The sequence below is a fragment of the Mauremys reevesii genome, linkage group 7 (genome assembly GCF_016161935.1).
Source record: "Mauremys reevesii isolate NIE-2019 linkage group 7, ASM1616193v1, whole genome shotgun sequence".
Taxonomy (NCBI): domain Eukaryota; kingdom Metazoa; phylum Chordata; order Testudines; family Geoemydidae; genus Mauremys; species Mauremys reevesii.
In genome coordinates, this window is record NC_052629.1 from 64,112,488 (window position 1) to 64,140,127 (window position 27,640).

A 27,640-nucleotide genomic window follows, 5' to 3' on the forward strand; every position below is an offset into this window, starting at 1 on the left:
CTGTGCGGCGCTAGGACAGGCAGGAAGTCTGCCTTAACCCTGGGTCCCCGCTGCGCCGCCAACCAGAGCTGCCAGGGTCCCTGTTCGACTGGGCGTTCTGGTTAAAAACTGGCTGCCTGGCAACCCTATGTGCACCCACCCTATCATAATTTTATGTAGACCATATTTCCCTCATTTCCTTATGAGACTATCACGTGGGACTATGCCAAAAGCCTTACTAAAATTCTGCGAGTGTTCAGGGGATCATGGGCTGGGCACTGTAGATGGATGCTCGGGGCTGGAACATGCCTATCTCTAACCTGTGGACAGATGGACAGCAGAGCCTATGTAGGCTGGGAGGGGCGTGCTTGTGCTGCCTGTGGGTGGTGGTATGAGGGAGCTGATCCCTGGCAAGTACAGATAGCCTAGGGATACCTTAAGGACAGGTCAGAGCGAGGGGCCTCCCAGCCCTTGGTACCCCTGGGAAGCATCACGCTGGTCAATGGAGAGTACAAAGCACAGGAGTTAAGTGTTGAGATTCAAGTAAGTCAGGCATCGAGACCAGGTCTTGGTCTCACAGAGCTCGCAGTGTAAATATCCATAGGATGGGGAACAGTGAGGAGTTGAGCCAATATTTTTAGAAACATCCTGGTCATTTCATTGTTTTCTGTTGCTTTTATACTGGCAGCAAAGCTGAGTGAAACAATTCAGTTGAACCTTTTTGGCAAAAAAACGCAGGTTTGGTGACACCAGAATGTTTTGCCAATTCATGTCAGTTTCGCTAAATTGTCTGGGCTGAGACGACCCTTTTTTCCAAAAGGAAAAAAAAGCCTTGAAAAAACAATATATATATTTTTTGGACTCTTTCCAAATGAAATGTTTGAATTTTTTGGTTTGAAATAACTTTGGTGAGAAACTTCCTTCAACTTTTTATTTAAAAAAAAATATTTCTTGTTGAACAAAATGTTTAATTCAGCCCCAATTTCTTAACTTCAGTTCAGTGAAAACTTTGAAAACTTTCATTGTTGAGTTACCCTGAAATGATTTGATTTTCTTTTTCTTTTTTCAGAATTGCCAGCCAACTGAAAAACCCTTTGTTCAAACAGCTCTAATTGGTTCCTACCTTGAAGAACTGCCAGGCTGCTTCTGCTTGGAAGGCCATGAGCACGTTGCGGGCACTGATGCTAGTAAGTGTTAAATATGCATCTATCTTGTTAGGAGTTGTGTTTCTAGGGTTGTTGGAAAAGTGTGTTTGCAGGAGGAAAAGGTGGAGACATGGTAGTCTAGGCCAGGGAAGAGGTTGTGGGTGCATGAGGCTATACTGAAGAAGACGTACTGATGAGTGAAAGAGGGCATTTTAGATACACTGCTTAGCTGACTGAACCAAAGGAAGATAGGCCCTAAATTGTGCAGGGCCTTGAAAGCAAGAACAAGGAAATTCAAATCTGGGGCAGCCTGTGTCTACACTGTGTTTTAAAACTCACAGCAGCGAGTCCAAGTCCACAGACTCAGACTCATGCTACAGCACTAAAAACATCCATGTAGACATTGCGGCTCGGGCTGGAGCTCGGACTCTGAAGCTTAGCCCCATCCTCACGCTTCAGAGTCGAATCTCCAGCCCTAGTCCGAACATTGACGACAATTGTTTTTAGCCCCGTAGCGCAGCCCCATGAGCCTAATCTGTAGACCCAGGTTTGCTGTAGGCCTTATGACTTGCTGCCACAGGTTTTAAAACTCAGTGTAACTGCTCTGCAATGGCACATTGGGAACAGCAGGCAAAGTGTTTCCAAAGACCAGTGTCTCTGCTCTAAGATCCAGGTATTATAGGACAGAAATCCGTGATGGCCTAGATAGAAACTGTGGCAGAGGCCATGTTCCTAAGGGGTGGTCTTGATCTCCTGGCCAGCTGTAGATGGAAAATGGCTTTATGGGGCATAAGCAGCAAGAGATAAAAGATTGTGTGGCTCATATTACAAAAGGGGAGCATCATCCATCCAGCTGCATGTTCAGATACAATGCCCTCACCTATCAGAATCATTTCTATCTTGCGTACATGGGCGCCAACTTATATGGGCTCTTGGCGCTAAAGCCCCAGGAATATTCATAATCAGGGGCTCTGCTCCACCAATATTTGGAGCTAGATTTTTTCCCCCTCCCCGGAGCTTCCCTGCCTGAATGTAAAGAGAGCGCACAGCACGTCTCTCTCTCCTTTGCTGCTGCTGCCGTAGCCTAAGGGCTGCAGCATTAGCATAAGAGGAATGCTAACTACTGCTGAAGCACTCAGGAGGGGGAGGGGAGTGGAGGGGGCCTCCCCTCCCCTCCCCTCTCCTGCCCCTACCTGGAGGAGACACAAACGGGCCAGGAGACGGACATCATTCACCTTAGCAGCTGTTGGGGCTTCCGTGAGTGTTTGACCCTATGATTTTTTATTATGTTTGAGTGTTTGACCCTATGATTCCCCCCCCCTGCCCCAGCCCCAGTCCCAGTCCCTACTCCTACCCCCAGTGAGGCACAGCAGGCTGCACAGGGGAGGCAGGAAGCCACATGTGAAGACAATGCCCCCTCCCCCAGCACCCACCAACCCACCCGCCACAGGAGGGATGGGAGAGGGAGGCTTCCTAGACCTGAGCAGCTGGGGCTTGGGTGAATTTTATGACACCCTGCTCCCCCATCCCATAGCCAGCCACCACCCTGCCTACCCCACTTCTGCCCCATGCTGGGCAAGGGGCAGCCCCATCCACAGTGAAGTTATGGTGAGGGGCAGCAACATGGAAGGCCACCTGTGCCCCCCCCCCCCAGTACCCATCATAGGGGAGGGGAGTGAGCTTTCTGGACCTGAGAGGGGCCCTAGGAGCATGTGCAGAGTGTGTGCCATGGGGGGCAGGAGGGGTCCCTCCCCTGGAGCTTGCTGCTGCCAGTGGTGGTGATGGGGAGTCCTCTCTGGCCCTAGCCCTGGGACAGCCTGTCTGCACCCCAAGTTCCTCATCCTCAGCCCTGCCTCACCCCAAAGCCTGCACCCCCAGCACCGAGCACGCTCCTGCACTGTGAACCCCTCATCCCAAGCCCCACCCCAGAACCCTCACCTGAGGGGAAAAACATGCAACTTAAATTTGGTGGTCAGTTTGGAGTATCATTGTATTTAGCACAATATTTGATTATTTTACACCCTTCAAAGTATGTAACTGGTCATATACAGGTGTTTTCTCTGAATACTGTCTGTGTGCCTCAGTTTCCCCAATGCATTTCTTAAGGCTCTAGATGGTGGGATAAGGGGGTGTGATTGTTGTAAAGCCCTAGAGGGCCAGTGTGATGCCGTCTGCACAGAGAATGGCTGCAACCCTGCCTCCAGGCAACTGATGGCCTGGGCCACTCTCCTGCAAGGTGCCAACTGAAGGTGTTGGAGAACAGAGAGATCAGGTGGCCTCCTAATGCCTGGAAAAGAGACAAAGGCCAGAGGAGGGAGTGTCAGTGCCTGTGCAGACTTCCGGGAAGCGCATGGTGTGGAAGGGGATGCTGGGATGCTTTGGAACAACTCCATACAAAGCCAGTCAGGACTCTGGGGGAGCCTCCTCTCTGAGCAGACTGTCTCCAGGGCAAGAAGCTTACACCTCCTGGGTCTGACCTCGGAGCATTCAGCATGCTCTTCCACATCATGCACTTTCCGCAGCGAGTCTGCCCAGGCAGGTCCTGGGGCAACCAGAGGTCCCTGCACCCCAACTCCGCAGTCAGATGTGACTCTCAGCCAGACAGTAAAACAGAAGGTTTATTAGATGACAGGGATACAGTCTAAAACAGAGCTTGTAGGTACAGAAAACAGGACCCCTCAGTCAGGTCCTTCTTGGGGGGTGGGGAGCCCAGACCCAAGTTCTGGGCCTCTCCCGATTTCCCCAGCCCCCTCCAAACTGACACTCCCTCATCTGGCCTTTGTGTCTCTTCCGGAGAAGGAGGCCACCTGATCTCTTTGTCCCCAACACCGTCAGTTGGCACTTTGCGGGGGAAACTGAGGCACCCACACAGTATTCAGAGAAAACATTAAGAACATTCCCACTTTGTCACAACAAGTGCAACAAAATTTAATACCGTATATTAGGTATTAATAGGCAAGTGCTGCTTCTGACTTTCCACTTTTAATTGACACTTGTAATCTTGTGGTGCTGACGCATTGTAGCTTCATTTTATATCAGCTTACAGGGCGGGAGCGGGGGGTGGGGGGGGACACCACCATTTTGGGCCCCACCAAAAATTATACGAACCTGCCGCCTATGCTTGCGTAGCTCAGTTGCCTGCAGCTCTGAACTTCAGTTAATACAGAAACAGCAGAATCTAGGTTGATGGGAGACAGACATGGAGCTGTGTTTTGTGCACACCAGAGACGCTGCAGTCACAGAGACTAAGTTGGTGCCCAGAGCCAAACCTTAATTATTAGGACTCTGCTCCTTATTTTAATCATACCTAGAATAATTGTAATATAGTTGTGAAACCTTCACACTCTGTGCTTCCAAACTGCATTGGCAGGTAATGTTGCATAAACACACAGTACAGAGATGGGGGCAAAATAAATGCTAGAAGGTTAAGTTTAAAGGCATTGTGAATTAAACTGTCTAACATCACTGGTAATTTAAATAACTAACCACAAACTTGCTCTCGTTCCACAACTTCCTTTTTTTTCCCTATGGTCCTCAAGGTTCTTAGAAACCATGAAATCTTCAGCTTTAATTGTTTCTTTAGCAAATATAAAATTGAGTCATGGACTTAGTGTCTCTCTTCCAACAGAAGACAAAGCTCTGTCATGATAGGAATGTAATTGTTTAAAGTATTGGCATTGTTCCAATTAAGTTACTTTCTACTACCTAATTTCAGCAATCCAGTATGACTTGCTCATTAGTATGCATCATCAGTTAATAGGCTATAATTGCAAGCCTTGTGCTGTATCTTAACACTTTTAGGCCTAATGAAGTGGCAACAGGCCGGTGATTCTGATTAACCTGATGTTTTTTTAAGTGAATTAAAATATTTTGTGTTCAAGTAGCTTCCCCCATCATCAGTGTAACATTCAGTTCATCTCAAGATCTTGGCTGCAAGGGGATGGATAGCGAACCAGTTCTTTCCTTTTGCTGAACAAATTTCAACCAGAACCAATGTGGACCCCCCCACACACCTCTGGCCTGTTTAGGGGCCCTTTATTACTGGAATCCTAAGGGGGCAAGAGAGAAACCCACTGATATAATTGTGCTTGTTTAGGTGCATCTTTCTCCTCCGTAAGGGCAGACTTTCCCCTGCCTTAGTCCCTGGTTGTTCTCTAGTGGTGTAAGTGACGGGCAACTCTGCCTAAGTAGGCAACTTGTCAGGGAGGTGGAGAGGTGGTTCCTCTTTACTGGCGTCCTTCAAGCTCCTGTGAATGGCTTCTAGCTGCCAGTGAGACGTGCCTTAGAAATAAACATTGCATATCAGCCTTCTAGATGTGAAACCCAGATGTCTGCTTGGTTAGAGCAAACAGGAAGAGATCCCAATTCCCACAGAGCCTGAACTAGTGTCATGAGCAGAACTTTGGCTAGTGGGACCCTGCTTTCTTTTTGCACCTTTTTGTGTGTGGCATAGATCTGTGTTGCTTGGGGCACAGCGTGACATCTGGCAATCCCTAGTGGCCAGGCTGCTGTGGCACATTAGGTATGGTAAAGTGCCTTTTTAAAAACAATGATGATGACTCTGAGGGAGCCCTTCTATTTTTATACACAGCTCTGAGTAAATCCCTACCGCTGTTGTGATCAGTCATTCCTGTCACTGCAGCATTTCATGGTGCTAGAAGTGAGTGTCAGCCAGGACAAATAGATTTTTACAAAACTGAAGAACATTTGTGCCAAAATAGCGAGGGGACACAGCCAGGCTACAGGGTTATAGAAGAGAAACTGACAGATGGGGCACATCTGCAAAAAGGGACCACAGGGGCAAATAGGTGCTAAACAGGGCCCCAACTGACAGCAGTCTCACATGAGGCAAGAGTTTTCATTGTACAACTGGAAACTGCATGCAGCAGATACATCGCTCTCAGTGGTTTTCTCTGCATATCATCTGCTTCTGATAGGACTGGTTTGTAGACCAAAAATTCTTGCTGTTTCCTGTTGCTATGATATGCCACTCCTGTGCCAATGAAATAGGAAGTTCAAGTTCTAGGTCAGATGCTAGGCCTCTGTTTTGCCTGTCACCACCAAAGCTGCATGCTGCTGCTGGAGGAGACTAGTCTTGTTGGTTGAGGAGTGGTGGAGTGGGTAGGACAGGTGCTGAATAGGATTGTGGGATCAGCTACATTCTGTTGTACCTGTGCGTTGGCACCCCCGTATGAAGCAAGTCAGGGTTGATGGAGGGGGGAATGCTGAAAAATCTCGGTGGTGGTGCAATTGCACCACCACTTATAACACTCTTGCATGGTTAGAAGCACTCTGAAAGAGCTGTTGTGACACATGTTGGCAATGCCTCTTGTGGTATAGTGTGGCTGGGTTTTAATACACCAGTCATAGTGGTATGTAGATGTCATTGCAACTCATCTTACATGATCATGTTCTGAATGAATTTAAATGGGGTTAGATAAGTTGTGTTTCCTATTCTTGATAATTTCTGGACTTCAAACTCTCCATCTGTAGCCTGGGACCTGTAAACTTTAAGACTCTGTTATGAATAGATGGAATTTTTTCAGCAATGCTTTTCAGGGCACAAGATTCATGCATAGAATGGCTGACTGTTACTTTGCAGTGCATGCTAACAAGCATGTCATGATGGGGGGTGGGGGTTATGTGGTAATTAGTAAGCACCATCCAATTTATAAAACAAATTCATTGTTATTTCTGTCTCCTCCATCAAAGCAGAAGTTGTATGGTAATTGCTTTTGAGCCTTCTAAAGTCCAATTTCCAAATCATCTGGGGGAAGATATTATTGCTAACAGGGCTGCATGACCTGTTTTGGGGAAACATGAGCCCACTTACACACTATGAGCTGGAGTAATACAAAGTTGTGTCAGTGGGTCAGTTCAGATAAGTGCACTGTTGTCTTGTCTCTGGGTTTTTATGTACATAGTTTGACCTCAGGTCACTTAAAAACCCGATATTCCGGACCTTGAGAACTGAATTGAGATGTGTTGACTTTTGCAGCTGCTGACTGGGGATGTGAAAATCAAAGACAAAGGGTGGTGTGTGTGTGTGTGTGTAACATACATATATACATCTGGTTAGAGTGCATAGATAAAGGCCAGGAGGCAGCAAATAAAACCAGTGTTGTTGTTAGCAGTGAAAGCCCCACAGGGCTAGCGGGATTTCAGTCTGCGCTCTAGCTCACTTTTGTTGTTTGTACATGGGTAACAATCTCCAGCTCTGTGGGATATGCTAATCGCAGAAACAGGGATGTACAGTGTGCAAGAGTGTACAGCTGGCAGGCTGCCAATGTGGGGGAGGTCTCAGGAACCACCCACTTTCCCCTTGTCAGGGATGCATTACTGGCCACCTGAACTAGTAGGCCTGTCCTATCGGGTTCTGGGTGGCCACAGGCCTGCCCACAGCTAAAGGACCCTCGGCAGCTAAGAATGTGCCTGTATAGAGTTAGTTCCTGGTATTTCCACATAGGCATCAGTGATGTAGCTCTAGACTGTTGGTGAAGCATAAACCACAGAGGAAATGACTATGCCTTGCTGGGGCAGTTTGTTCTTGTGGTTGCAGTCAGCACTGGAAATTCTAATTCCAGGAAATGTACTATAGCCCTGCTGCAGACCCCATCATCACTGTGCCTGACCCAGGGCCGGCATTAGGGGGTAGCAAACAGGGCAATTGCCCAGGGCTCCACAAAGCTAAGTTTTATATCAGTGGTTTTCAAACTTTTTTCTGGTGACCCAGTTAAAGAAAATTGTTGATGCCTGCAACCCAGTGGAGCGGCTCAGGCCTGGGGCACAGTGTTGGGGTGCCGAGGCAAGGGCTGCAGGGTGGGGCTGGGAATGAGCGGTTCAGGGTGTGGGAAGGTGCTTAGGCCTGGGGGTTGGGATGCAGGAGGGGTCAGGGCTCGGGCCAGGGATGAGGGGCTTGACGTATGGGGGGGCTCAGGAATGGGATTGGGATGGGGTGCAGGCTTACCTCCAGTGGCTCCCGGTCAGTGGTGCTGCTGGGGTGCAGAGGCAGGCTTCCCACCTGTCCTGGCACTGCAGACTGCACTGCACCCTGGTAATTCATGCACGTTTGGCCCTTTCATAGATTATTAGGGTTGGAAGGGACCTCAAGAGATCATCTAGTCCAACCTGCTGCTCAAAGCAGAACCAATCCCCAAATGGCCCCCTCAAGGATTGAACTCACAACCCTGGGTTTAGCAGGCCAATGCTCAAACCACTGAGCTATCCCCCCTCCATGTAGTTCTGTACTGTACTCGACCAGGGTCTGTAGGCAATACCTGTCAGTGTCCAGGGATTTGGGGAGGGGGCAGATGCTGCACTAGATAAACATGCTGGCCTCTTAGAGTATGTCTACACGGCAAAGAAAAACCCATGGCTGGTCCATGCCTGCTGACTCGGGTGTGTGGGCCTTGGACTGATTCATTGCTGTGTAGACTTCCGGGTCCTAGAGCTGGGTCAGCTGTGGGTTTATCTTTGCTGTGTAGACATACCCTGTGCCCCCCAAAATAAGGTTTTTTTTCTAGTTAACTTGAAGTATGGGCCATTCAGTAATGGCACAGATTATCTGCTCCTGTATCTGGTTCCATGCGTGGGAGAGTTGCAAGGGCTAGTTTAGGGGGGAAAAAAGCACAATAATCACTTCTTGCACATCAGTGATTTTGCTATGAACCTAATAACATGGGGCCTGACGTGCTTCCCTACAAGTGGGCCTCTGGTTTCAGTGGGTGCAAATATTTGTAAGCATGTTTTATAAAATATCTTTCAACTGCAATTGGATGCTTAGATATCTAATGCTACAAGATGTACCCACAAATACTGGTAGTCAAAATGAGACCTCTCATAAAATCAGGGCTGTGGAGACCATGTCTCACTGGGGACCCAATAAATCTTGGTGACTGAGCATAGGGAATCACAGAGAGGTTAGCTAAGGCACTTTCTTGTTGGATCCACTAGCAAGCTCTACAACGTAGACTTCTGGCATAGTGGGTGTGCTGCAAGACAGATGGGGGCCTGGGTGGAATAATTCTCAGCTGGTGGAATGGCTAGGGCAGGTTAGAACCACCCTGAAGCTGTTCAATCTTGAGATGGGCCAAAACATCCCAAGGATCAGGGAACTGGCTTTCCACCCACTTCCCTCCTATGTCCCCTTCCTTGGGTATTCTGAGCTCGGCTATACTGAACTCGAGGATCTGGTCTTCCGTATCTAGCCGAAGAGCAGTTTTCTGTCCCCAGGGAAAGGAAAAGAGGAGAAAACTCCATGAACTCTATTGAGGGAGGCACTTGGATACTAGTAATGGGCAGTATAGAAATGTCATAGATAGCCTTGCTTTCCTCAGTAAGGCGCTACGAAAAATGGCCTTGTCTGTATATGTTGCTTTTGTGCTGTCATCTAATTAGAACACTTTAAATTTGAATCACAGTAATTCCCACTCTACAAACCTTTTCTCTACATTCCCCTTTCTCTTTAAAACTATAAAGCATTCTGAGAGGTGTATGAAGTACATAACTTCATATGGTATCTTTCCAAAGGCAACAGACTATACATGTATCCTACTTTCATGAGTCAGTTTATTTTAAAAGCAATGAAATAGTTTTTGGTTTGTTTTTCAAGGAAGAAGGTCCAAAATTATCTCTTCCTTATTGAGCCTGCATTTACCAGCTTTCTTAAATGAAGCACTATAAGATCATTAGCAATGATCGTAATCCTTGAGGTTACTAATGGATTGGCTGCTTGTTTGCTTTCAAGGTAACCTTTCATGTTATGACACTTTAAAAACACTTGAATAAATGCCCAACCTTGCTTTAGACTTTCATCCAGCTGACACAGGTGTTGGAACTGGGGTGCTGCTGCACCCCCTGTCATGACGTGGTTTCCATTATATACAGGGTTTACAGTTTGGTTCAATGGTTCTCAGCACCCCCACTGTATACATTGTTCCAGCACTCCTGCCAGCTGAGCATGCTAATTGGAGTCAGTACCTTCCAAGAAAAAGCTAGGGTCCTGTAGGAAGGTGATAATCACCTGGAGAAGGTGGCATTCTTTCCCCGAGTTGGTACTCAACTAACATGAAAGATGGTGCTGAGGATTCTGTGCTGCTGGAGATGTGGTCCGTCAGATGAGATGCAAAATCAAGTGTGCTCCTTCACACTCTAGCATCATTGTGCTGTGGCACCTAGTCCTCTCCGCTTTGTCAGCAGTAGCAGATGTCTGGATCCTTGCAGGACAGTTTCCTGGTGGAGGAGAAATCATTGACATGGAATCCAGGTGTATAATCTAAGTGTAACTTGTTTTATTTACACACACACTCTTGCTCTCTTGTCCTGGAACAGAGGTGGTCAGCATTCAGGGCACTGCCTTTTTTCAGGAATCTCAGCCCATTCACAAATACCCAGTTCCCATGGAGAAAATCTGCCTCAGGAATTGATGTCTGCAGTGTTGTAGCCATTTTGGTCCCAGGATATTAGAGAGAGACAGTGGATGAGGTAATAACTTTTATTGGACCAACTTATGTTGGTGGAAGGTACCAGCTTTTGAGCTACACAGCGCTCTTCTTCAGGTCTTGGGAAGGAAATCAGTTTCTGAGGGCTGGCCTAAACTACAAAGTTAGGCTGACCTAGCTGTGTTGCTCAGGGGTGTGAAAAAGTCAGTCCTCTGAGCGATGTAGTTAAGCTGACCTAAGCCCAGGTATAGATGCTGCTAGGTGGATCGAAGAATTCTTCCATCACCCTAGCTACTGCCTTTCAGACAGGTGGATTTACTACAGGGATGGAAGAATCCCTTCTCTCCGCACTATCTACACAATAGTGCTACAGTGATACAGCTGCATCATAATGGGTTTGAAGTGGGCAATTAAGGGCAGCAGGCTGTGTGGCATGTTTAAAGGACTGACCTGGGATGTGGGAGACCTAGGTTTAATCTCAAAAGTTTGAAACCTTAAAAGCTGACCCAAACCAGAATTGTCAACCTCTAGTGAGCGTCAGTTCTAAGCACTTAAGGTTACCATGGCACTTCTTGTAACAGAAGGGGGTTTAGCCCCATTGCGTGTGCTACGTTCTAACCTCTGATCATTACATTCTGCCTATTTTAGTTCTTCTGGAATGGGCTACAGTATTTCTTCACTTTCTGTCTTCAAACTCTCATGTGGTGGTTACACTTCTGCCACTCTCTTCCAAAGGCTCGGTGTGTGAAAACTGGGGTACCTAGCTTACAGTTTTGCCAACCCAAACACTCAAAAATTAATGAGTCAGGACCCTAAAAGTCATGAGACTGAAAAAAATGGGGAGCTCTCTTTTTATATACCCTCTGGAATTTGAGCCCTATGGGCACAGTCAAGTCATATTTTAAAGCTTTCTTCTGCAACCATGTGGCCTAAAAACTTTATTTAAAAAAAAAAAGTTGATATTCTCACCTCAATTACATCCTGCCAGAACTAAGCAAGAGCTTTAAGAAAAATACCAGCTGTTTTGAGACTCACTATAACATCACAAGAGCTGGGATGAAGGTGTTATTTCTCTCGCACTGCAACACTAATTCCAGTTGCTGCTTTTGGAGCTACAAACTCAGAGAAAATTAATTTGATTTAATTGGATTAAATTGTGAGATCTATGAATCTTGTGCACCAAGTTGTATGATTTAAGAAATACCCTTTCTAGGGATGCAGTAGTGAAAGGATGCTGAGCTGATGGATGCCAAGGACATCTTAAGACGAGACTCCATGTCTTCATTTCCTGAGAAGGCTAAATGAGTCAGGAAGCTGGTTTTAAACTTGCTTTGTCTTGGATATAGCTGCCCCAGCTGAGAAAACATAATTGTGGTTGATATTTAGCTGCTGTACCATAATCTTCCCCGAATTATGATGGAAATTTAGCTCCTCTGTAACATAATGGAAACAAATCAGCTTAGGAAATGCTTGCTGCTCTAAGGTTTTATTAAGCAATCACAAGGAAGTGGTATTTTAGTCCTGCTTTTTAATACTGTGCATTAGCAATAATGTAACACTACAGTTACCTTAAACTATAGATCAGGATTGGCCAAACTTTTTGACCCTCCAAACCACAGACAATCTTCAGAAGTTCGAGAACCGCAAGACATGCACAACCTGCCCCTTGGGTAGCGCCTGCTGGGGTGCGGGGCTTCTGCTCTGATGCCCACCCGTGGAGCTAAAGTCCTTAGACACTCCCCCATCCCTGCAGGGCAGAAAAGTCCTTAGACAACCCCCCTCCCCCCAGTCCCACAACCCCACTGCAGGGCAGAAGCCCCGAGGTCTCCCTGGCCAGTTTTGTAGGCAGAGCATGGAGGGGTGTATGGGGGGTTCTGGGAGCCTCACTTCACTGTAAAAGAGCTGCATGTGGTTCATGAGCCACAGTTTGGCCACCCCTGCTATAGATTGGTGAACTTTCCTCTTGCTTCGTTCTTTCAAGTGATTTTTAAAAGGGTTCTTTTTAAACGGGGTTATCTTCTCTTCTGTTACTTCATTATATATAAAGAAGCCCCAAAGGGCTTTAAAATAAAATGTTGCTTGTATATCATCTTAGAAATATTCAGTGTGCCAACATTGGCTTTTTCTGGCTTTGCTGGGCAGTCTTGGGGGCGGTGTTCAGGTTTGCATTGGGAACCCTTCTACTGTAATTGAAGGGTGAGTGAGTGAGATCTCTAACAAAGATGCCCCTTTAAATAGTCATTTAAATTAAATAGATGTTAACAAAAGCAATCTAAGGTTCCATACACTACAAATGAATGTATAATTGTAATGGGTGAAGGCATACCTGCACCAGCTTTAATCTAGATAGTGAAGACACAGCTGTATATGGACTCAGATTGGGTGAGCAACCCATGCATACCCAGAATCCTTAGTAGACTACATCCTTACTACCATTATTACTTGTGCCAACTAGATTAAAGCTAGCATGAGTATGCCTACCTGCAGTGCAGTCACATCTTAATTTGTTGTGCAGATGTACTCTGAAATTTCCCTCCCTCTCAGTTGATCAGCTTTCGCTCTTTTGACTGTTTTGACGTCATAACTTCACTAATTCTCAGATCATGATAATCTTCCTGTCTAGAGAACTCCCGATTTGTTAATGGAGGTTTTTTTGTGCAGGGAGTGAGGTGGGCTAGTAGAAATACTTTCTGGCTTGCTTGCTTGCTTATTTATTTTTGTTTTTAAATACATTGCTAAAGGAGCGAACTGGGACCCATGAAGAAATTTATCTATTGCAGGTAACCTTTTAATACAAGTCCTACTGTGTGCGTTTTGCAAACACAGAAGTGTACTCTGATAGAAGCTTCTATACCCATACTCTCTTGCTAGTTCCTGCAGGTGTGGGTCAACATAGGGGAAAAGATTAACTTAAGACACAAATTTCCCAATGTGGCATGGCTTGGGCTGTTGGTGTGTATTGCAATCAGTGGGTAATGTATTGCATAAGAGACTTTCTGAGCACTGTACAAGCTTGAGAACTCAGGAACTCTAGCTCCATCAGCTTTTCAGTTTGTTTTTAACTCCTAAATTTCTTTAAAGATAGTGTTGGTATCTCTGGACGTCATTGAAGACTGAAGGCCCTTATGCACAGAAGCCTGGGTAGTTGAGAGCAAGCTTCTCCACATGTGCTGTTGCCTTGTTCTGGAGTAACCAACCCTAGGGATTCAGAGGTACCATGCCAGGTGACTGTATTTTGGAACTTTCTCTGTGCTAATCTGTAAACTCCTTGGGGCTTTCCCATCTCCGTACAGCACTGAGCACACTGTCATTCTGAATATACAGGCAACTGGCCTGGATGCAGATCAGCAAGAGTCTTTGCTATTTTGTTCATTTGGGAAGTTAGTATGGTTTTATAAAAAATTCAATTAAGGTATCAATGTTAGGCCAAACTGATAAATTTCTTGTGTAATAGAACTATGCTTTGATGGCTTTCATGTGCCATTTTAATTAATCTGTATAAATGCTGAAGAAACAATGCAGCAGTTTGAGCCTTTGATAATGTAGTTATTTCCCACAGCAAAGTTCTGTGCAAGAAGGAAGTATGGTGCTTATCAGGAGGTTGCATAAATTCACACTACTTGTATGAATTTAAAGTCTTCCTTTTTCTGAGTGCGCATTTTCATTAGCTCCAAGCAGGAGTTGAGTACAAAGCTAATAAGAAGGAGCATGAAAGCCCAGGACCAAAACAAACAAACAAACAACCCATACAATGGTAGTATCCCACATTACAACCTTTTAGGAAGTGTATAATACTGCTTTCTTTATTAGAATTCAGAAATCTGACATGCAACCAATTACAGAGAGAGAGAAAGCAGGCTGCTCCCTTAGGCAGAGAGTTGCAGCTCAACCCACTTTGCTCCAGATCGGTTCATTTGCAGACAAATTTTTGATGTCTCTGAGCACATGCTTCCTGACAGAGCCTGTTAGCCTGCAAGAAATACCAGGAAACTCTTACCACTTGATGCAATAGTTTATAATTTTAACATGGTTTTCAGTACACCACAGCTAGGGTATATCTACACTAGGAACTAGTGATGAGATTCCCAGCTAGCGGTTCTTGAGCTAGCACACTAAAGATAGTAGCGTAGCTGGGGTAGCATGGGTAGTGGCAAGCAGTGGTATGGACTAGCAATGCTGAGCACAAACCTCCTCATCCCCATGGGTATGTAGCTGGCATAGCTAATCTGTTCCTCTGCTCACCACTGCCATGTTACCCTGGCTACACTACTATCTTTAGCACTCAGCTCAATGAAAGCTAGTGCGGATATGTCTAATGTGAGCTGGGAATCACATCCCTAGCTCCAAGTGTAAATGTATCCTTAGATGCTTTTATGGGATTAGGGAAAAGCAGAGACCAATGTCCTTGCCCTATAATCTGTGGATTCAAATTCAGTGGATTCATTTTCATTTGAAAGACTTTGGCCACTAGGCACCAATGCACTTTCCTCAGAAGATAGACTGTTTACTATCAACAGTGGCCCTTTAAGAGTCAATGGAAACAATTTCTTTTCACAGACTTCAAAGACTTCACCAAGAAATTCCTTTCCTTCTACAATATCATAGAATATCAAGGTTGGAAGGGACCTCAGGAGGTCATCTAGTCCAAACCCCTGCTCAAAGCAGGACCAATTCCCAATTAAATCATACCAGCCAGGGCTTTGTCAAGCCTGACCTTAAAAATTCCTAAGGAAGGAGATTCCACCACCTCCCTAGGTAACCCATTCCAGTGCTTCACCACCCTCCTAGTGAAAAAGTTTTTCCTAATATCCAACTTAAACCTCGCACACTGCAACTTGAGACCATTACTCCTTGTTATGTCATCTGCCACCACTGAGAACAGTCTAGATCCATCCTCTTTGGAACCCCCTTTCTGGTAGTTGAAAACAGCTATCAAATCTCCCCACATTCTTCTCTTCTGCAGACTAAACAATCCCAGTTCCCTCAACCTCTCCTCATAAGTCATGTGCTCCAGACCCCTAATCATTTTTGTTGCCCTCCCCTGGACTCATTCCAATTTTCCCACATCCTCCTTGTAGTGTGGGGCCCAAAACTGGACACAGAACTCCGGATGAGGCCTCACCAATGTCAAATAGAGGGGAATGATCATGTCCCTCGATCTGCTGGCAGTGCCCCTACTTATACAGGCCAAAATGCTGTTAGCCTTCTTGGCAACAAGGGCACACTGTCGACTCATATCCAGCTTCTCGTCCACTGTAACCCCTAGGTCCTTTTCTGCAGAACTGCTGCCTAGCTATTTGGTCCCCGGTCTGTAGCAGTGCAACAAGTTCTTTCTGAGCTTTATTTATGTCCAGAATAGACTTTGGCACAACAGACAAATCAACAAACTCCTTCTAAGTTTCACATACATCCAGAATCATCTCTGGCCCATCAGGAGGATTTTCACAAAACCCCCTTTCAGGTAAACTGCTAGACTTCATAGTCACAAGATTAGAAGCATTCTCTTCCATGTTACAAGTTTTCACACTGTCAGTGGGTAACATAGTCCAATCACCTTTTTATGCTTTCCTTGTACCCTGGCTATATCATCACCCTGATCAGACAAGGTTGTCATATCTTTACCCAGCAACACACTAGCGACAAGCAAAATAGAAGCACCAGAATCGCTTGGTCTCTGGGAGCTATTTATGACATCAACTGGATGCAACCTAGTTACAATGTCATCATCTCTAGCAGACACCAATTCAGGACCACTTCCTTCCTGGGCTTTAGTTGTAATCCAGAATCGGCTCTGAGTTAACGGATACATTTTCAACCATCATAGGCTGATAGGCTTCTTCTATCTGCTCTACAAACAGAAAAGAGCTGGAGAAACATTCCCCTTTAACAGACAAACAGCTTGGGATATCATTTGCCTTGTCCCAGCACACATGGATGTTCACGGACAATTGCTTGGAGATTGGCTCTCTTCATAGGCAAGTCATTACCCCTAACAGACACAGAAACATTTCCTTCACTGTCACAATTCTCCACACTGGTAACAGGTAAGGTATAGGGATACTCATGTTCCATTAACCTTGCCTTCCCAAACTGCTGATTAGACAAAGCCATCAGCTCAGAAGGCTGCCTATGCTCATCTAAACTTTCTTTGCCTTCCCCTCCCTTAACAGATAAACTGCTGTTTTCCACAAATAGACTCTTATTACACTGAACTACTTTAAGCACATCACTTTTACCTGGGTCAGGTTTACTTTCCCAAGCTTTACTAGCCAACAATTTATCACTCACCAAGAATGTACCCTATCTAATGCCAGATTCACTTCTGAGATACCAGATAGACACTCAGAAATTTCTTCCACATATGCACTGCTTCTTTGCACAGATAAACCGCTATCTTCCTCATATGAACATTTGGAGAAACCCTCCATAGGCAAATCTTTGCCCCTAGTAGACAAATTCAGCATTATTTCTTTCCTGTGACTGGTTTATGTCATCAACTTGACTGAACAAAGGTTTAATATCATCCCCAATCAAAAGATCCTTAGGTGATAGCTTCCTTAACTAGCTCTAACTTCATGTTTAACACCAATCCATGAAAGATGGATTCTGGCTAAGGGCACACTTACAGTAAACTCATAGAGGATTACAAATATTCACACTCTTATTTGATAAGTAATCTTCCTCTTTGACAAAATCTGCTTTAACAAAAGTGATGTTAGAAGCTGTAATTTTGCCCATAACAGCTTTTACCTTTGACGTTTACATTCTCCGCACAAGTTATGGGGTTACCTTCACCCGAGCTCACAGTAAAAGTATTTACATAAAAGGTGGCAGTGTTGGGGTAAATTTGGTTACACACAGACAACTGCTCTAGAGTCAAACAACATGCCAACATTGTTACAACTGGACAGATTCTATCCCCATCTTTGCTGTTGAGAGGAGCTGGTTTTTCAGGATGATACAGTTCCTGTTGTTCCTTTATTCTCTTGAGTTGGAGTTTGTCTGTCCACTTTTGCCTTCGCTTCTAGTTCCTGCAATCAAATATACGCCATTTTGTTCATGTTCAAATCACAGGCATTCTCTTTCAGCAACTTCTCCTTCCATATCAGCTATTTTTTGCTCGTGTTCAAGTTCTAGCTGCTGGCTTCTCACCGCAAGCATTTTTGCTGGGTCTGCTTCCTTATCACTGGCAATTAATAGATTTTTCAATTCCTGCTCTGGGGCCTTTTGCTTAAAATACAACCCTCTCTCTAAGCACAACTCTTTCCAGGCAAGGAGCCTTGGAGGGAATGGGCGGCATGGAGGTGTGGGGTCATGGTTCAGGCTCCAGTGCTTCCCCCTCTCCCCTTTTAGGAAGCTTCTGCTGCCCCTGCATCTCAGGAGACTAAACTATTGCATGCCACAGGCAGCAAACAGAAGGGACCAAGGTGCACCAGGACCCGGGGCCACTGCAACGACAGGGAATTGATTAAGTGACATACTCGGTAACATTTGCTAAAATAAATAGTCATGACAGATGGTTATAGTAGAAGACACAACACACGTGTGTGCTATGGGCTTATTTAGCTGATATGGTGGTATCATTTGTGGCCCTCATTCGAAAAGCTCTTATAAAGCAGCAACCATTTGACACAGGCACAGGTCCGTGCCTGTTGGAGCTGAGTGAATAATTTTCACTAAAAAGAGCAGTAGAATTCAAATTGCCCTTATTTTCTGTCCATAATGGTGATCAGACTGGCACTTCAGCTTACTTATTCAAAATCTATTCCTGAATTTCTTCACTGAATACATTTTGCTCTGTACAGATAGTTCATTGTAAGTATTCACAGCATATGGAGCGGTGAGCTTCAGAGCTCATGATATTGGTGTCTGTTTCTGAATTGATTGCTTCCTAGCTAATCAACATAGCATGACTTGTGAATGGTGAAATCCAACATATGGCTGGAAATAATTTTTTTTCAGCCATGTGTGACTGTCTTCCTCTCACAGGGTAGTTGCAGTATTGTGTGTTGACAGACTTTGTCCTGAAACACTGCCTGGTGTGTTCCCATCCATCAGGCAAGTTCAGATGTTAGTAGCTGGTCAGTTAGTAGCTGTTGGGTCCCAAACAGATCCCTACCCACTGCCTCCAACTACTCCATGCCTTTCAGAATCCCTAGTGATGTAGCTCCCACATCCCACTCGTCCCAGCTTCTGTGGAGCCATACTCTCCTGGTGACTGACTCCTGAGCAAGAGATAAAGAGCAGCAGCAGAAAAAGGCGTAGCAGATTGATCACATAAGACACGAGTCCTTGTCATACATGACAGCCTTTGCTCAGAGTCCTGTTAAATTTGTCATGCTGAGTGAGACAAGGTGGGTGAGGTAATATTTCATAGTGGAACAACTTCTGTTGGTAAGAGAGAAGCTTTCTCTCACCAACAGGAGCCGATTCAATAAAAGATATGACCTCACCCACCTTGTGTCTCTAGTATTCTGGGACTGACATGGCTACAACTACACTGTATACAACAGTCGGAAGTTGACTGTCTCACAGGTTGGCTTTCAGAGCTGCCACCCTCAAGGCCTTTACTAAGTTCCTGTACCATTGCCTGGTCTGCCTTGTTCCAGCCTGACATGGCTACAACTACACTTAAAAGCCATATGACCTGTGCACCGTGAAAGACACATGTTAATAGATGAAAAGGCTCATAGGAACTGTTGAGCATCCATGTTCATTAAGGTGGGGAATTGCTTGTTTCCTTCTTTATACTGGGAGAGGCCATTCCTCCACTCTCAGTTCAGAGCCTGAATCATCCACTTTGAACATGTCTCCTTGCTACAGTTCCTTCCCTCATGACTGCCCTAAATGGCAGTGGGGGGTGGTTTCAGGCTGGTAGTTCTCTGCTGAAGTGGAAGAATGCAAGTACTTGGGTTATGATCAGGACATTCCTGTGAAGGAGTTATTAGCATAGAGGGCTGTCAACTCCAATGTTTTCCTTGTGAGGTTCGCCTGTCCTCATTTGCTAGGGGCTTCCACCTTCAAAACCAGCAGATCCAAGGGGATTAGCAGGGGCCTCATCATGCCAGCTGGATCCCTGACAGCACAGCTCCTACCAGAGGAGCACTGCCAGGGAATCTCTCGAAATCCACTGCCCCATGTCTCCTTAGAGGGCAACGTGGTAAATTAATGCAGAAAGGGTCAACCTTAATTTACCCATTCACCCTGGAGTTGCATGGAAAATGCTGCAGAAAGCAGCTCTGTTGAAATGACCAGTTACACCAGAAATGTACTTGTCCCTATGTCCTTGGGGGATTTAATTCTGTTAGGCCGATGTGGACTCAGGTTCTTAACATGTGTCTCACTTCATTCAGGCTTGTATTTGCTTTGCTTTGCTCTCTGAGTCTTATTGTGGCTTCTGTTACAATATGGGAGTGTATTTTAGAAGGAAGAGTGGTCAAGTGATGAAGCAGAGGCTGAGGAACTAGACCTCTTAGTTCTTTCCCCATCTTGCTCAGTCATTCCCTGAGACTTCGGGTAAGACCGTTTGACCTCTTGCACTTCATTTTACTATATTGCGTATATAACACAATAACTTCCAGGGCTTCTAATGTTCTAATTAGACACTATGTAAATGCAAATCCTCATGGGGAAAAGCTGCCCTCTTTAAGTAACACCCACTCCTGATGCGCACACACTTTAGAGGAAAGCTTTACACTATACAGTAAAGTCAACAGCCCTGTAGATCTGATATTACAGAGGTGCAGCTGCTCATACCTTGTTAATTCAGGATGTCATTGTTTGTTTGTTACAAAACCTATTTCCTGGAGTAAATTACTTAGCTGTAAAAAGCAGTCTCGACTGCAGCTAGAGCTGGTTACATTACTGCAACATCTCTCCTTCAAACAGTTTGATTTTTTTTTAAATGAGCTTCTATGATTGCCTTTGCATTTGTTTTCTATTAATATTTCATCAAACTAATTCACTTGGGAATGTCTTGTCAATTTTAAGCAAATATTGCAGAAGAATGATGAAAAGCAAATTTGGAATAGGTAAGCACAACTGCCTCTGAAAATAGATTCTAATAGTGTCACTCTTCCAATCAGAGAAGAGAAGCCATTCCAGGAGTCTGGATATTCAAAATTACTTGAATTTTGCATATCCAGTATTTTGCCATGAACTGCTCAGGAAACAGCTACAAGCTGATCTTTATTTGTGCAGATTATTAATTGGCTAATTTTGAATTATCAGCTCTTGATTTTTCTGTCTCTTCACAGAGAAAAGTGATTGGAAATGTGAAATTCATCCAATACATTCTCTGAAATTATTCATATCTTTGATTCTTATCAAATACAATGAATACAAGAATTTGGTGCTGGAGGAAGGAGTTGATGAATTGTGCCTCTTCCCTATAAGCAGAAATTCTGAATAAACTGAGATTTTTCCCTGTGCAAAACTGTTTGACAGATCCTGCAAATTTAGTTTACTCTCATTTGCTGTTCAAAACTTGAGCTGCTTAGTCTGTGATCAAAACTCGCATGATATCATTTCTGTTCCTCTATGGATGATCTAACTTGGAGTTGCCTTACCAAGTGGGGGGGGGGGGTCAGTGCTAATGAGGCCAATTCAATTAGGGTGGACCCCCAACTTGGTAAGGCAACTCCCATCTTTTCATGTGCTGTATATTTATACCTGCCTACTTTTTTTCACTCCATGCATCTGATGAAGTGGGTTTTAGCCCACGAAAGCTTATGCCCAAATAAATGTGTTAGTTTCTAAGGTGCCACAAGGACTCCTCATTTTTGCTGATACAGACTAACACGGCTACCCCTCTGAAACAAGGGGAACAACTTATTCCTTTTAAAAGTTTTTAGACATATACACAGAATTTGGCAGGTAGCTTCCTGAGGGCCAGGGTGAAGGAACTCCGAGGACTCTCCTCCCATGCTGTTTCCCCTGAATTATGCTGCCTGGTGCCCTTGCAGTACTTGTCTTGGCTGAGAGCTATGTTCTAGCGCCTCCAAGTGGTTCATGGCAAACAATGCCACTGGCCTGTGTGGAGCTCAGTACCGTCCCCAAGAGCTATATAGAGCAAGTGTGTGTGTGTGTGTGTGTGTGTGTGTTAATACACAGAGCTTGAGATGAATACTGTGACTTATGAAATACTAAGAGTTTTGTAGTAGTTTTCATAACCATATATACAGTCTAAATATTTATTATATTGTGGTAGCACCAAGTCCCCATTTATTGCCACCTTCCCCCGCCCCAAACACGCATAGTGGTCCCTGCCCCAAAGAGCTTACAGTTTAACTATAAAGCAAGATGGATCCAGTAAATAGATGTGAGGAGCAAAAGGTAACAGGCATACAGTTCTGAATAATAATATATAATATGTCTTCCATTTCTCTCCATAGCTAATGGTCCGTATTAGATGTCGATGACTTTTTTACATGATTAGTGTAACTTGCTCACTTGTTAGAAAAGGGATTGAAAAGGACAAGCACCATTGCAGGAAAACCAGCAATTTGTATTTTGGAAATAAAAGCAGTTTATTAGGGCTGTTAAGTGATTAAAAAAATTAATCATGATTAATCACATGATTAAAAATATTAATCATGATTAATCGCACTGTTAATAATAGAGTACCATTTATTTAAATATTTTTGGATGTTTTCTACATTTTCAAATATATTGATTTCAATTATAACACAGAATACAAAGTGTACAGTGCTCACTTTATTTTTGATTACAAATATTTGCACATTAAAAAACAAAAGAAATATTTTTCAGTTCGCCTAATACAAGTATTATAGCGCAATTTTTTGTTATGAAAGCTGAACTTACAAATGTAGAATTATGTAAAAAAAAAAACCCCAAATCCCAAAAACCTGCATTTAAAAAATAATGTAAAACTTTAGCGCCTATGAGTCCACTCAGTCCTACTTCTTGTTCAGTCAATCTCTCAGACAAACAGGTTTGCTTACATTTGCAGGAGACGATACCTGCTTCTTGCTCACAACGGCACCTGAAAGTGAGAACAGTTGTTTGCATGGCACTGTTGTAGCCGGCGTTGCAAGGTATTTGCATGCCTGATGCGCTAAAGATTCAAATGTCCCTTCATGCTTCATCCACCATTCCAGAGGACGTGTCCATGCTGATGATGGGTTCTGCTTGATAACAATCCAAAGCAGTGTGGACTGACACATGTTCATTTTCATCAACTGAGTCAGATGCCACCAGCAGAAAGTTGATTTTCTTTTTTGGTGGTTCGGGTTCTCTAGTTTCCGCATCAGAGAGTTGCTCTTTTAAGACTTCTGAAAGCATGCTCTACACCTCGTCCCTCTCAGATTTTGGAAGAAACTTCTGATTCTTTAACCTTGGGTCAAGTGCTGTAGCTATCTTAAAAAATCTCACATTGGTACCTTCTTTGTGTTTTGTCAAATCTTCAGTGAAAGTGTTCTTAAAATGAGCATGTGCAGAGTCATCATCCGAGACTATTACATGAAATATATGGCAGAATGCAGGTAAAATAGAGCCAGAGACATACAGTTCTCCCCCAGGGAGTTCAGTCACAAATTTAATTAATTCTTTTTTTTTTTTTAATGAGCATCATCAGCATGGAAGCATGTCCTCTGGAATGGTGGCCCAAGCATTAAGCAGCATACGAATGTTCAGCATATCTGGCACATAAATACCTTGCAGTTCCTGGTACGCAGGGGAAGGGGAATGGTGAGCATTGAGGACAAGGGGAATGAAGGTGCACACACAACCCCTGGCAGGAAATGGAGGGGGATGGGAGGGTGGCACACATGGAGCTGGTGCGGTAGAACGGAGGAATGCAAGGACCCCCTGGTGTGTGTACTAAGTTCAGTTTACAGAAGCGAGGGAGTGTGCACTCCCTGAATAGTCCAACAACAGAAATGACATGGGGTCATCAACATCTCCAATTTAAGTATACATAGCACATTCTATTTTAATTCGATTAGACTCCTTATGGCTTTGATGTATATGGAGCAGAAACCAGATTCTACATAAGTCTCTTTGGGTGGGTTGACAAAGAGTACACACCTGGGAGAAGACCACTAAGCAATGAAAGTGACATGGTAAATAAGTGTCACTGCAAACACAACCCCATTTTCTTGTTGAATGTAATGCCTCTTTTAGGCATAAAATCAAAGATTTGGGGAATTAGCTCAATTTGGAGATTTGTGAACACAAGGGGATACTTTATTTAAAAAAAAAAAAAAAGGGAGTGGGGAGTAAAGCCAACATGAGGGAAGCTTCCTCCCCACACCTCTGAACAGCAAAGGTAGCTAGATTGCAAAATAATCTCCCAAGTGATGGAATTCTCATTTCTGAATTTATTCCCACTTGGGTAGATGAATCAATCAAGTCGCTAGCAAATAGAACTAGTCCTTCCTTAAATTCTGTCAGATTCTTTCTTGAAGGGGAGGCACCTACTTACCATAATTTTGATTGACCAAAACCGTGGGCCCAAATGTAACCAAACTTTGAGAGAATCCCAACTTTTTTATTCAAATCTGTTTCTAGTTTAAGTACAGTAGAACCTCAGAGTTACAAACACCAGAGTTACAAGTTACCACACACCTCATTTGGAACCAGAAGTACACAATCAGGCAGCAGCAGAAATGGGGGGGGGAATTAAAAAAAGCAAATAGTACAGTACTGTTACATGTAAACTACTAGGGGGAAAGCAGCATTTTTCTTCTGCATAATAAAGTTTCAAAGCTGTATTAAGTCAATGTTCAGTTGTAAACTTTCAAAAGAACAACCATAACATTTTGTTCAGAGTTAAAAACATGTCAGAGTTCTCCATTCCTGAGGTGTTAATAATTCTGAGGTTCTACTGTAACTCTAAGGCCTGTTCTGCACTACAATTTTGAGTCGAATTTAGCAATGTTACCTCGATTTAAGCCTGGACCTGTCCACACGGCGAAGCCCTTTTTTTTTTTTCTTTGACTTAAAGGGCTCTTTAAATCAATTTCTTTACTCTACCTCCGATGAGGGGATTAGTGCTGAAAGTGGCCTTGCCGGGTTGAATTTGGGGTAGTGTGGACACAATTCAACGGTACTGGCCTCCAGGGGCTATCCCAGAGTGCTCCATTGTGACCGCTCTGGACAGCGCTCTCAACTCAAATGCACTGGCCAGGTAGACAGGAAAAGGCCTGCGAACTTTTGAATCTCATTTCCTGTTTGGCCAGTGTGGTAAGGTGCAGGTGAGTGCAGATCTCATCAGCAGTGGTGACCATGATGGAGTCCCAGGATCGCAAAAGAGCCCCAGCATGGACCAAACGGGAGGTACGGGATCTGCTTGCCATATGAGGAGATGAATCCGTGCTAGCTGAACTCCGTTGCAGTAAACGAAATGCCAAAACATTAGAAAAAGTCTCAAAGGGCCTGAAGGACAGAGGCCATAACAGGGACGCACAGCAGTGCCGCGTGAAAATTAAGGAGCTAAGGCAAGCCTACCACAAAACCAGAGAGGCAAACAGCTGCTCCGGGTCAGAGCCCTGAACATGCCGCTTCTATGATGAGCTGCATGCCATGCTAGGGGGTGCAGCCACCACTATCCCAACCCTATGCTTTGACCCCGTCAGTGGAGAATCACGCAACACGGAAGCAGGTTTTGGGGACGAGGAAGATAGCTCACAGCAAGAAAGTGGAGAAACCATTTTCCCTGACAGCCAGAAACTGTTTCTCACCCTGGACTTGGAATCAGTACCCCCCCGAACCCACCCAAGGCTGCCTCCCGGACCCACCAGGCGGCAAAGGGACCTCTGGTGAGTGTACCTTTTTATAAATATTATACATGGTTTAAAAGCAAGCATGTTTAATGATTAATTTGCCCTGGTATTCGTGGCCAGTACAGCTACTGGAAAAGTCTGTTAACGTGTATGGGGGTGGAGCAGAAATCCTCCAGGGACATCTCCATAAAGCTCTCTTGGAGGTACTCCCAAAGCCTTTGCAAAAGGTTTCTGGGGAGGGCAGCCTTATTCCGTCCTCCATGGTAGGACACTTTACCACGCCAGGCCAGTAGCATGTAGTCTGGAATCATTGCATAACAAAGCATGGCAGCGTATGGTCCCAGTGTTTGCTGGCATTCAAACAGTATCCGTTCTTTATCTCTCTGTTATCCTCAGGAGAGTGATATCATTCCTGGTCACCTGGTTGAAATAGGATGCTTTTATTAAGGGGACATTCAGAGGTGCCTGTTCCTGCTCGGCTGTTTGGCTGTGGCTGAAAAGAAATGTTCCCTGCAGTGGGGGGAGGGGTGAAGCATGAGTGATCTCACACCAAACCGTCAGGCACTCAATACAAGAGGCAAAATGCGACCTTGTAACAAAAGCACATGTGCTGTGTAATGTGAACAGCAAGGTTTAACGTGAAAGAATGTGCCCATTGTTCTCTAAAATGTCTTTTAAACTACCACTCTCCCTTTTTCCTCCACCAGCTACAAATGTTTCTCCTTTGTAGAGGCTAGCGAAGATTAGAAGGTGAAAAAAACGCACTCGAGATGAAATGTTCTCTGAGCTCCTGCTGTCCTCCCACACTGACAGAGCACAGCAGAATGTGTGAAGGCAAACAATGTCAGAGTGAAGGAAAGCACAATATGAATGCGAGGAGAGGTGGTGGGCTGAAGAGAGTAAGTGGCGGGCTGCAGAGAGTAAGTGGCGGGCTGAAGATGATAGGTAGCATCAGCTTGCTGACAGAAGGCAAGACTCAATGCTCAGGCTGCTGGAAAATCAAATTCATATGCTCCAGCGTACGGTTGAGCTGCAGGAAAGGCAGCAGGAGCACAGACTGCCACTACAGCCCCTGTGTAACCAACAGCCCACCTCCACAAGTTCCATAGCCTCCTCACAGATGCCCAAGAATGTGGGGGGGGGGGGCCCTCCGGCCACCCAGCCACTCCACCCCAGAGGATTGCCCAAGCAACAGAAGGCTGCCCTTCAATAAGTTTTAAAGTGCAGTGTGGCCTTGTCCTTCCCTCCTCCCCCATCGCGCTGGGCTACCTTGGCAGTTATCCCCCGATTTGTGTGATGAATTAATAAAGAATGCATGAATGTGAAGCAACAATGACTGTATTACCTCTGCAAGTGGTGATTGAAGGAGGGAGGGGAGGGTGACTAGCTTACAGGGAAGTAGAGTGAACCAAGGCGGGGTGGGGGGGGGCGGGGTGTTCATCAAGGAGAAACAAACAAAACTTTCATACTGTAGCCTGTCCAGTCATGAAACTGGTTTTCAAAGCTTCTCTGATGCGCACCGTGCCCTCCTGTACTCTTCTAACCGTCCTGGTGTCTGGCTGCGCATAATCAGCAGCCAGGCGATTTGCCTTAACTCCCACCCCGCCATAAATGTCTCCCCCTTACTCTCTCAGATATTGTGGATTGCACAGCAAGCAGTAATAACAATGGGAATATTGGTTTTGCTGAGGTCTATCCAGGTCAGTAAACTGCACCAGGACGCTTTTAAACGTTCAAATGCACATTCTGCCACCATTCTGCACTTGCTCAGCCTATAGTTGAACAGCTCCTGACTACTGTCCAGGCTGCCTGTGTATGGCTTCATGAGCCATGGCATTAAGGGGTAGGCTGGGTCCCCCAGGATAACTACAGGCATTTCAACATCCCCAACGGTTATTTTCTGGTCTGGGAAGAAAGTCCCTCCCTGCAGCTTTTGAAACAGACCAGAGTTCTTGAAGATGCGAGCGTCATGTACCTTTCCTGGCCATCCCACATTGATGTTGGTGAAACGTCCCTGGTGATCCACCAGTGCTTGCAGCAGCATTGAAAAGTACCTCTTTTGGTTTATGTGCTCTGGTGCCAAGATAGGGATATGGGTTCCATCTATCGCCCCACCACAGTTAGGGAATCCCATTTCAGCAAAGCCATCCACTATGACCTGCACATTTCCCAGAGTCACTACCCTTGATATCAGCAGCTCTTTGATTGTGTTGGCTACTTGGATCACAGCAGCCCCCACAGTAGATTTGCCCACTCCAAATTGATGCCCGACTGACCGGTAGCTGTCTGGCATTGCAAGCTTCTACAGGGCTATCACCATTCGCTTGTGAAC

The 27,640-nt window shown here is 45.0% G+C and overlaps 1 long non-coding RNA gene across 2 annotated transcripts in view; it reads left to right on the forward strand.

Moving 5' to 3' along the window:
• The window catches only part of LOC120409093, a 63,963-nt gene that overhangs the window by 24,128 nt on the left and 12,195 nt on the right, over positions 1 to 27,640 (forward strand). For both annotated transcript variants that reach the window (XR_005601118.1, XR_005601119.1), the window contains exon 2: positions 1,049 to 1,166. This is a non-coding gene — a long non-coding RNA (uncharacterized LOC120409093). The remainder of the gene's footprint in view (positions 1 to 1,048; positions 1,167 to 27,640) is intronic.